The following is an 11443-nucleotide window of genomic DNA, read 5'->3' on the forward strand; positions in this document are numbered from 1 at the left end:
TGCTGCTAGCTACATTACCCTCACGCTGAACTCTCATGCTGCTAGCTACATTACCCTCACGCTGACCTCTCATGCTGCTAGCTACATTACCCTCACGCTGACCTCTCATGCTGCTAGCTACATTACCCTCACGCTGACCTCTCATGATGCTAGCTACATTACCCTCACGCTGACCTCTCATGCTGCTAGCTACATTACCCTCACGCTGACCTCTCATGCTGCTAGCTACATTACCCTCACGCTGACCTCTCATGCTGCTAGCTACATACCCTCACGCTGACCTCTCATGCTGCTAGCTACATTACCCTCACGCTGACCTCTCATGCTGCTAGCTACATTACCCTCACGCTGACCTCTCATGCTGCTAGCTACATTACCCTCACGCTGACCTCTCATGCTGCTAGCTACATTACCCTCACGCTGACCTCTCATGCTGCTAGCTACATTACCCTCACGCTGACCTCTCATGATGCTAGCTGCATTACCCTCACGCTGACCTCTCATGATGCTAGCTGAACTACCCTCACGCTGACCTCTCATGATGCTAGCTGCATTACCCTCACGCTGACCTCTCATGCTGCTAGCTACATTACCCTCACGCTGACCTCTCATGCTGCTAGCTACATTACCCTCACGCTGACCTCTCATGATGCTAGCTGCATTACCCTCACGCTGACCTCTCATGCTGCTAGCTACATTACCCTCACGCTGACCTCTCATGCTGCTAGCTACATTACCCTCACGCTGACCTCTCATGCTGCTAGCTACATTACCCTCACGCTGACCTCTCATGATGCTAGCTGCATTACCCTCACGCTGACCTCTCATGCTGCTAGCTACATTACCCTCACGCTGACCTCTCATGCTGCTAGCTACATTACCCTCACGCTGACCTCTCATGCTGCTAGCTACATTACCCTCACGCTGACCTCTCATGATGCTAGCTGAACTACCCTCACGCTGACCTCTCATGATGCTAGCTACATTACCCTCACGCTGACCTCTCATGCTGCTAGCTACATTACCCTCACTCTGACCTCTCATGATGCTAGCTACATTACCCTCACGCTGACCTCTCATGCTGCTAGCTACATTACCCTCACGCTGACCTCTCATGCTGCTAGCTACATGACCCTCACGCTGACCTCTCATGCTGCTAGCTACATTACCCTCACGCTGACCTCTCATGCTGCTAGCTACATTACCCTCACGCTGACCTCTCATGCTGCTAGCTGAACTACCCTCACGCTGACCTCTCATGATGCTAGCTACATTACCCTCACGCTGACCTCTCATGATGCTAGCTACATTACCCTCACTCTGACCTCTCATGATGCTAGCTACATTACCCTCACACTGACCTTTCATGCTGCTAGCTACATTACCCTCACGCTGACCTCTCATGATGCTAGCTACATTACCCTCACACTGACCTTTCATGCTGCTAGCTACATTACCCTCACGCTGACCTCTCATGATGCTAGCTACATTACCCTCACGCTGACCTCTCATGCTGCTAGCTGAACTACCCTCACGCTGACCTCTCATGCTGCTAGCTGACCTACCCTCACGCTGACCTCTCATGCTGCTAGCTACATTACCCTCACGCTGACCTCTCATGCTGCTAGCTACATTACCCTCACACTGACCTCTCATGATGCTAGCTGAACTACCCTCACGCTGACCTCTCATGATGCTAGCTGCATTACCCTCACGCTGACCTCTCATGCTGCTAGCTGAACTACCCTCACGCTGACCTCTCATGCTGCTAGCTGAACTACCCTCACGCTGACCTCTCATGATGCTAGCTACATTACCCTCACGCTGACCTCTCATGATGCTAGCTACATTACCCTCACGCTGACCTCTCATGATGCTAGCTGGTCTATGAAACCAACCCTCCCGCTTCTCTCTCGCTCTCTCAAAATACAATTTGTAGATATTGCCAAAGCAGTATAGTGGTCCAGCATTTCAGTAAATCCAATATAATACAATGAGGATAATGAAATCCAGTTCATTTCAGTAGTAGTAATAATAATACATATAATCATGTATACAGGTACAACACTACTGCTGTTGTATTGTGGAATCTTCGGCCGAAACATTTAATTTTATAAAAATAAGAATGGCTAATAAATAAACAAAAGGTACATGGATGATGGTTACACTTATTACTTTTAAGTTATAAATACTTCAGGAAATTAATGGTCATGGGGTGTCCCCTCAGGCTATGGCAATCATATACATATCTGGCAGTAATATTTGCGTTTTCTCCCTCACCCCAGAATACCGATAATTCCTAGCTTTATGTCATTAGTAAATGCACAGAAGTTGGGAATTGATTGAGATATTTTCTAGAAAAAATATTATCTTATTTGGGGGTATTTCTCACAGTAGAGGGAAAAAGTGCATCTCTGTCTCTACCTCCCCTGTCGTGCAGTGACCACATAGGCGCTCCTCTTTGTCTGTCTGTGTCTCTGTCTCTGTGTCTCTCTGTTGTCTGTCTCGGTCTCGCTCTCTGGGTCTCGCTCTCTCTGTCTGTCTCTCATGCTGCTAGCAAACAGTCAGTGCACCCTACCTGGTCTCACATTGACTTGTATCTCTGCAGGGGAGACTCTATTTATGAAGCAGTGCCACTTATGTTCCACCATGATAGTTTATTATATAGACCTAATGCTACATTAAGAGATTATTGTTTAATTAAACAATTATTCAAGCTCTGTCAAATTGGTTGTTGATTATTGCTAGACAACCATTTTCAGGTCTTGCCATAGATTTTCAAGTAGATTTAAGTCTAAACTGTAACTAGGCCACTCAGGAACATTCACTGTCTTCTTGGTAAGCAACTCCAGTGTATATTTGGCCTTGTGTTTTTAGGTTATTGTCCTGCTGAAAGGTGAATTTATCTCCCAGTGTCTGTTGGAAAGCAGACTGAACCAGGTTTTCCTCTAGGATTTTGCCTGTGCTTAGCTCCATTCTGTTCATTTCTTTTTTCAGTCCTTAACGATTTCAAGCATACCCATAACATGATGCAGTCACCACAATTACATAATTGGATTTGCCCCAAATAACGCTTTGTATTCAGGACAAAAAGTTATTCGCTTTGCCAAATGTTTTGCAGTTTTACTTCAGTGCCTCGTTGCAAACAGGATGCGTGTTTTGGAATATTTGTATTCTGTACAGGCTTCCTTTTCACTTTGTCAGTTAGGTTAGTATTGTGGAGTAACTACAATGTTGATCCATCCTCAGTTTTCTCCTGTCACAGCCATTAAACTCTGTAACTGTTTTAAAGTCACCATTGGCCTCATGGTGAAATCCCTGAGCGGTTTCCTTCCTCTCCGGCGCCTGTATCTTTGTAGTGATGTGGTTAGGGTGTATTGATACACTATCCAAAGTATAATTAATAACTTCATTTTTTACTTCGCCTTGCTCAAAGGGATATTCAGTGTCAGCTTTTTTTTTCAATAGATGCCTAGTGGTAGATCTCGAGTCTCCTCTACAACATAAACATACAGTGCCTTCAGAAAGTATTCACACCCCTAGACTTTTTCCACATTTTATTGTGTTACAGCCTAAAATTGATTACATTTAGATTTTGTGTCACTGGCCTACACACAATTCCCCATAATGTCAAAGTTGAATCATGCTTTTCAAATTAAATAAAAAATGAAAAGCTGAAATGTCTTCTGTCAATAACTATTCAACCCCTTTGTTATGGCAAGCCTAAATAAGTTCAAGAGTAAAAATGTGCTTTTCTATGTTTATGTTGTAGACTATGTAGGCACCTGATCTGAGCCATAAAGCAGACTAGGCATCTACCACCCCACTACCACTATCAGATTAGAGCCATAATGGAGACTAGACATCTACCACCCCACTACCACTATCAGATTAGAGCCATAATGGAGACTAGACATCTACCACCCCACTACCACTATCAGATTAGAGCCATAAAGGAGACTAGACATCTACCACCCCACTACCACTATCAGATTAGAGCCATAATGGAGAATAGACATCTACCACCCCACTACCACTATCAGATTAGAGCCATAATGGAGACTAGACATCTACCACCCCACTACCACTATCAGATTAGAGCCATAAAGGAGACTAGACATCTACCACCCCACTACCACTATCAGATTAGAGCCATAAAGGAGACTAGACATCTACCACCCCACTACCACTATCAGATTAGAGCCATAATGGAGAATAGACATCTACCACCCCACTACCACTATCAGATTAGAGCCATAATGGAGACTAGACATCTACCACCCCACTACCACTATCAGATTAGAGCCATAATGGAGACTAGACATCTACCACCCCACTACCACTATCAGATTAGAGCCATAAAGGAGACTAGACATCTACCACTATCAGATTAGAGCCATAAAGGAGACTAGACATCTACCACCCCACTACCACTATCAGATTAGAGCCATAATGGAGACTAGACATCTACCACCCCACTACCACTATCAGATTAGAGCCATAAAGGAGACTAGACATCTACCACCCCACTACCACTATCAGATTAGAGCCATAATGGAGACTAGACATCTACCACCCCACTACCACTATCAGATTAGAACCATAATGGAGACTAGACATCTACCACCCCACTACCACTATCAGATTAGAGCCATAAGGGAGACTAGACATCTACCACCCCACTACCACTATCAGATTAGAGCCATAAGGGAGACTAGACATCTACCCCCCCACTACCACTATCAGATTAGAGCCATAATGGAGACTAGACATCTACCACCCCACTACCACTATCAGATTAGAGCCATAATGGAGACTAGACATCTACCACGCTACTACCACTATCAGATTAGAGCCATAATGGAGACTAGACATCTACCACCCCACTACCACTATCAGATTAGAACCATAATGGAGACTAGACATCTACCACCCCACTACCACTATCAGATTAGAGCCATAAGGGAGACTAGACATCTACCACCCCACTACCACTATCAGATTAGAGCCATAAGGGAGACTAGACATCTACCCCCCCACTACCACTATCAGATTAGAGCCATAATGGAGACTAGACATCTACCACCCCACTACCACTATCAGATTAGAGCCATAATGGAGACTAGACATCTACCACCCCACTACCACTATCAGATTAGAGCCATAAGGTAGACTAGACATCTACTACCACTATCAGATTAGAGCCATAAAGGAGACTAGACATCTACCACCCCACTACCACTATCAGATTAGAGCCATAAAGGAGACTAGACATCTACCACCCCACTACCACTATCAGATTAGAGCCATAAAGGAGACTAGACATCTACCACCCCACTACCACTATCAGATTAGAGCCATAATGGAGACTAGACATCTACCACCCCACTACCACTATCAGATTAGAGCCATAAAGGAGACTAGACATCTACCACCCCACTACCACTATCAGATTAGAGCCATAAAGGAGACTAGACATCTACCACCCCACTACCACTATCAGATTAGAGCCATAATGGAGACTAGACATCTACCACCCCACTACCACTATCAGATTAGAACCATAATGGAGACTAGACATCTACCACCCCACTACCACTATCAGATTAGAGCCATAAGGGAAACTAGACATCTACCACCCCACTACCACTATCAGATTAGAGCCATAAGGGAGACTAGACATCTACCCCCCCACTACCACTATCAGATTAGAGCCATAATGGAGACTAGACATCTACCACCCCACTACCACTATCAGATTAGAGCCATAATGGAGACTAGACATCTACCACGCTACTACCACTATCAGATTAGAGCCATAATGGAGACTAGACATCTACCACCCCACTACCACTATCAGATTAGAACCATAATGGAGACTAGACATCTACCACCCCACTACCACTATCAGATTAGAGCCATAAGGGAGACTAGACATCTACCACCCCACTACCACTATCAGATTAGAGCCATAAGGGAGACTAGACATCTACCCCCCCACTACCACTATCAGATTAGAGCCATAATGGAGACTAGACATCTACCACCCCACTACCACTATCAGATTAGAGCCATAATGGAGACTAGACATCTACCACCCCACTACCACTATCAGATTAGAGCCATAAGGTAGACTAGACATCTACTACCACTATCAGATTAGAGCCATAAAGGAGACTAGACATCTACCACCCCACTACCACTATCAGATTAGAGCCATAAAGGAGACATCTACCACCCCACTACCACTATCAGATTAGAGCCATAAAGGAGACTAGACATCTACCACCCCACTACCACTATCAGATTAGAGCCATAATGGAGACTAGACATCTACCACCCCACTACCACTATCAGATTAGAGCCATAAAGGACACTAGACATCTACCACCCCACTACCACTATCAGATTAGAGCCATAAAGGAGACATCTACCACCCCACTACCACTATCAGATTAGAGCCATAAAAGAGACTAGACATCTACCACCCCACTACCACTATCAGATTAGAGCCATAAAGGAGACATCTACCACCCCACTACCACTATCAGATTAGAGCCATAAAGGAGACTAGACATCTCCCACCCCACTACCACTATCAGATTAGAGCCATAAAGTAGACTAGGCAACTACCACCCCACTACCACTATCAGATTAGAGCCATAAAGGAGACTAGACATCTCCCACCCCACTACCACTATCAGATTAGAGCCATAAAGTAGACTAGGCAACTACCACCCCACTACCACTATCAGATTAGAGCCATAAGGGAGACATCTACCACCCCACTACCACTATCAGATTAGAGCCATAAGGCAGACTAGACATCTACCACCCCACTACCACTATCAGATTAGAGCCATAAAGGAGACTAGACATCTACCACCCCACTACCACTATCAGATTAGAGCCATAATGTAGACTACACATCTACCCCCCCACTACCACTATCAGATTAGAACCATAATGGAGACTAGACATCTACCACCCCACTACCACTATCAGATTAGAGCCATAAAGGAGACTAGACATCTACCACCCCACTACCACTATCAGATTAGAGCCATAATGGAGACTAGACATCTACCACCCCACTACCACTATCAGATTAGAGCCATAAGGGAGACTAGACATCTACCACCCCACTACCACTATCAGATTAGAGCCATAAAGGAGAATCTACCACCCCACTACCACTATCAGATTAGAGCCATAAAGGAGACTAGACATCTACCACCCCACTACCACTATCAGATTAGAGCCATAAAGGAGACTAGACATCTACCACCCCACTACCACTATCAGATTAGAGCCATAAAGGAGACTAGACAACTACCCCCCCACTACCACTATCAGATTAGAACCATAATGGAGACTAGACATCTACCACCCCACTACCACTATCAGATTAGAGCCATAATGGAGACTAGACATCTACCACCCCACTACCACTATCAGATTAGAGCCATAATGGAGACTAGACATCTACCACGCTACTACCACTATCAGATTAGAGCCATAATGGAGACTAGACATCTACCACCCCACTACCACTATCAGATTAGAACCATAATGGAGACTAGACATCTACCACCCCACTACCACTATCAGATTAGAGCCATAAGGGAGACTAGACATCTACCACCCCACTACCACTATCAGATTAGAGCCATAAGGGAGACTAGACATCTACCCCCCCACTACCACTATCAGATTAGAGCCATAATGGAGACTAGACATCTACCACCCCACTACCACTATCAGATTAGAGCCATAATGGAGACTAGACATCTACCACCCCACTACCACTATCAGATTAGAGCCATAAGGTAGACTAGACATCTACTACCACTATCAGATTAGAGCCATAAAGGAGACTAGACATCTACCACCCCACTACCACTATCAGATTAGAGCCATAAAGGAGACATCTACCACCCCACTACCACTATCAGATTAGAGCCATAAAGGAGACTAGACATCTACCACCCCACTACCACTATCAGATTAGAGCCATAATGGAGACTAGACATCTACCACCCCACTACCACTATCAGATTAGAGCCATAAAGGACACTAGACATCTACCACCCCACTACCACTATCAGATTAGAGCCATAAAGGAGACATCTACCACCCCACTACCACTATCAGATTAGAGCCATAAAAGAGACTAGACATCTACCACCCCACTACCACTATCAGATTAGAGCCATAAAGGAGACATCTACCACCCCACTACCACTATCAGATTAGAGCCATAAAGGAGACTAGACATCTACCACCCCACTACCACTATCAGATTAGAGCCATAAAGGAGACTAGACAACTACCACCCCACTACCACTATCAGATTAGAGCCATAAAGGAGACTAGACATCTCCCACCCCACTACCACTATCAGATTAGAGCCATAAAGTAGACTAGGCAACTACCACCCCACTACCACTATCAGATTAGAGCCATAAGGGAGACATCTACCACCCCACTACCACTATCAGATTAGAGCCATAAAGGAGACTAGACATCTACCACCCCACTACCACTATCAGATTAGAGCCATAAAGGAGACTAGACATCTACCACCCCACTACCACTATCAGATTAGAGCCATAAGGCAGACTAGACATCTACCACCCCACTACCACTATCAGATTAGAGCCATAAAGGAGACTAGACATCTACCACCCCACTACCACTATCAGATTAGAGCCATAATGGAGACTAGACATCTACCCCCCCACTACCACTATCAGATTAGAACCATAATGGAGACTAGACATCTACCACCCCACTACCACTATCAGATTAGAGCCATAAAGGAGACTAGACATCTACCACCCCACTACCACTATCAGATTAGAGCCATAAAGGAGACTAGACATCTACCACCCCACTACCACTATCAGATTAGAGCCATAATGGAGACTAGACATCTACCACCCCACTACCACTATCAGATTAGAGCCATAAAGGAGACTAGACATCTACCACCCCACTACCACTATCAGATTAGAGCCATAAAGGAGACTAGACATCTACCACCCCACTACCACTATCAGATTAGAGCCATAATGGAGACTAGACATCTACCACCCCACTACCACTATCAGATTAGAACCATAATGGAGACTAGACATCTACCACCCCACTACCACTATCAGATTAGAGCCATAAGGGAAACTAGACATCTACCACCCCACTACCACTATCAGATTAGAGCCATAAGGGAGACTAGACATCTACCCCCCCACTACCACTATCAGATTAGAGCCATAATGGAGACTAGACATCTACCACCCCACTACCACTATCAGATTAGAGCCATAATGGAGACTAGACATCTACCACGCTACTACCACTATCAGATTAGAGCCATAATGGAGACTAGACATCTACCACCCCACTACCACTATCAGATTAGAACCATAATGGAGACTAGACATCTACCACCCCACTACCACTATCAGATTAGAGCCATAAGGGAGACTAGACATCTACCACCCCACTACCACTATCAGATTAGAGCCATAAGGGAGACTAGACATCTACCCCCCCACTACCACTATCAGATTAGAGCCATAATGGAGACTAGACATCTACCACCCCACTACCACTATCAGATTAGAGCCATAATGGAGACTAGACATCTACCACCCCACTACCACTATCAGATTAGAGCCATAAGGTAGACTAGACATCTACTACCACTATCAGATTAGAGCCATAAAGGAGACTAGACATCTACCACCCCACTACCACTATCAGATTAGAGCCATAAAGGAGACATCTACCACCCCACTACCACTATCAGATTAGAGCCATAAAGGAGACTAGACATCTACCACCCCACTACCACTATCAGATTAGAGCCATAATGGAGACTAGACATCTACCACCCCACTACCACTATCAGATTAGAGCCATAAAGGACACTAGACATCTACCACCCCACTACCACTATCAGATTAGAGCCATAAAGGAGACATCTACCACCCCACTACCACTATCAGATTAGAGCCATAAAAGAGACTAGACATCTACCACCCCACTACCACTATCAGATTAGAGCCATAAAGGAGACATCTACCACCCCACTACCACTATCAGATTAGAGCCATAAAGGAGACTAGACATCTCCCACCCCACTACCACTATCAGATTAGAGCCATAAAGTAGACTAGGCAACTACCACCCCACTACCACTATCAGATTAGAGCCATAAAGGAGACTAGACATCTCCCACCCCACTACCACTATCAGATTAGAGCCATAAAGTAGACTAGGCAACTACCACCCCACTACCACTATCAGATTAGAGCCATAAGGGAGACATCTACCACCCCACTACCACTATCAGATTAGAGCCATAATGGAGACTAGACATCTACCCCCCCACTACCACTATCAGATTAGAACCATAATGGAGACTAGACATCTACCACCCCACTACCACTATCAGATTAGAGCCATAAAGGAGACTAGACATCTACCACCCCACTACCACTATCAGATTAGAGCCATAAAGGAGACTAGACATCTACCACCCCACTACCACTATCAGATTAGAGCCATAAAGGAGACTAGACAACTACCCCCCCACTACCACTATCAGATTAGAACCATAATGGAGACTAGACATCTACCACCCCACTACCACTATCAGATTAGAGCAATAAAGGAGACTAGACATCTACCACCCCACTATCAGATTAGAGCCATAAAGGAGACTAGACATCTACCACCCCACTACCACTATCAGATTAGAGCCATAATGGAGACTAGACATCTACCACCCCACTACCACTATCAGATTAGAGCCATAAAGGAGACTAGACATCTACCACCCCACTACCACTATCAGATTAGAGCCATAAAGGAGACTAGACATCTACCACCCCACTACCACTATCAGATTAGAGCCATAATGGAGACTAGACATCTACCACCCCACTACCACTATCAGATTAGAACCATAATGGAGACTAGACATCTACCACCCCACTACCACTATCAGATTAGAGCCATAAGGGAAACTAGACATCTACCACCCCACTACCACTATCAGATTAGAGCCATAAGGGAGACTAGACATCTACCCCCCCACTACCACTATCAGATTAGAGCCATAATGGAGACTAGACATCTACCACCCCACTACCACTATCAGATTAGAGCCATAATGGAGACTAGACATCTACCACGCTACTACCACTATCAGATTAGAGCCATAATGGAGACTAGACATCTACCACCCCACTACCACTATCAGATTAGAACCATAATGGAGACTAGACATCTACCACCCCACTACCACTATCAGATTAGAGCCATAAGGGAGACTAGACATCTACCACCCCACTACCACTATCAGATTAGAGCCATAAGGGAGACTAGACATCTACCCCCCCACTACCACTATCAGATTAGAGCCATAATGGAG

The sequence above is a fragment of the Coregonus lavaretus genome (assembly GCF_964263955.1).
Source record: "Coregonus lavaretus genome assembly, chromosome: 8".
In the NCBI taxonomy this organism is placed as follows: Eukaryota; Metazoa; Chordata; class Actinopteri; order Salmoniformes; family Salmonidae; genus Coregonus; species Coregonus lavaretus.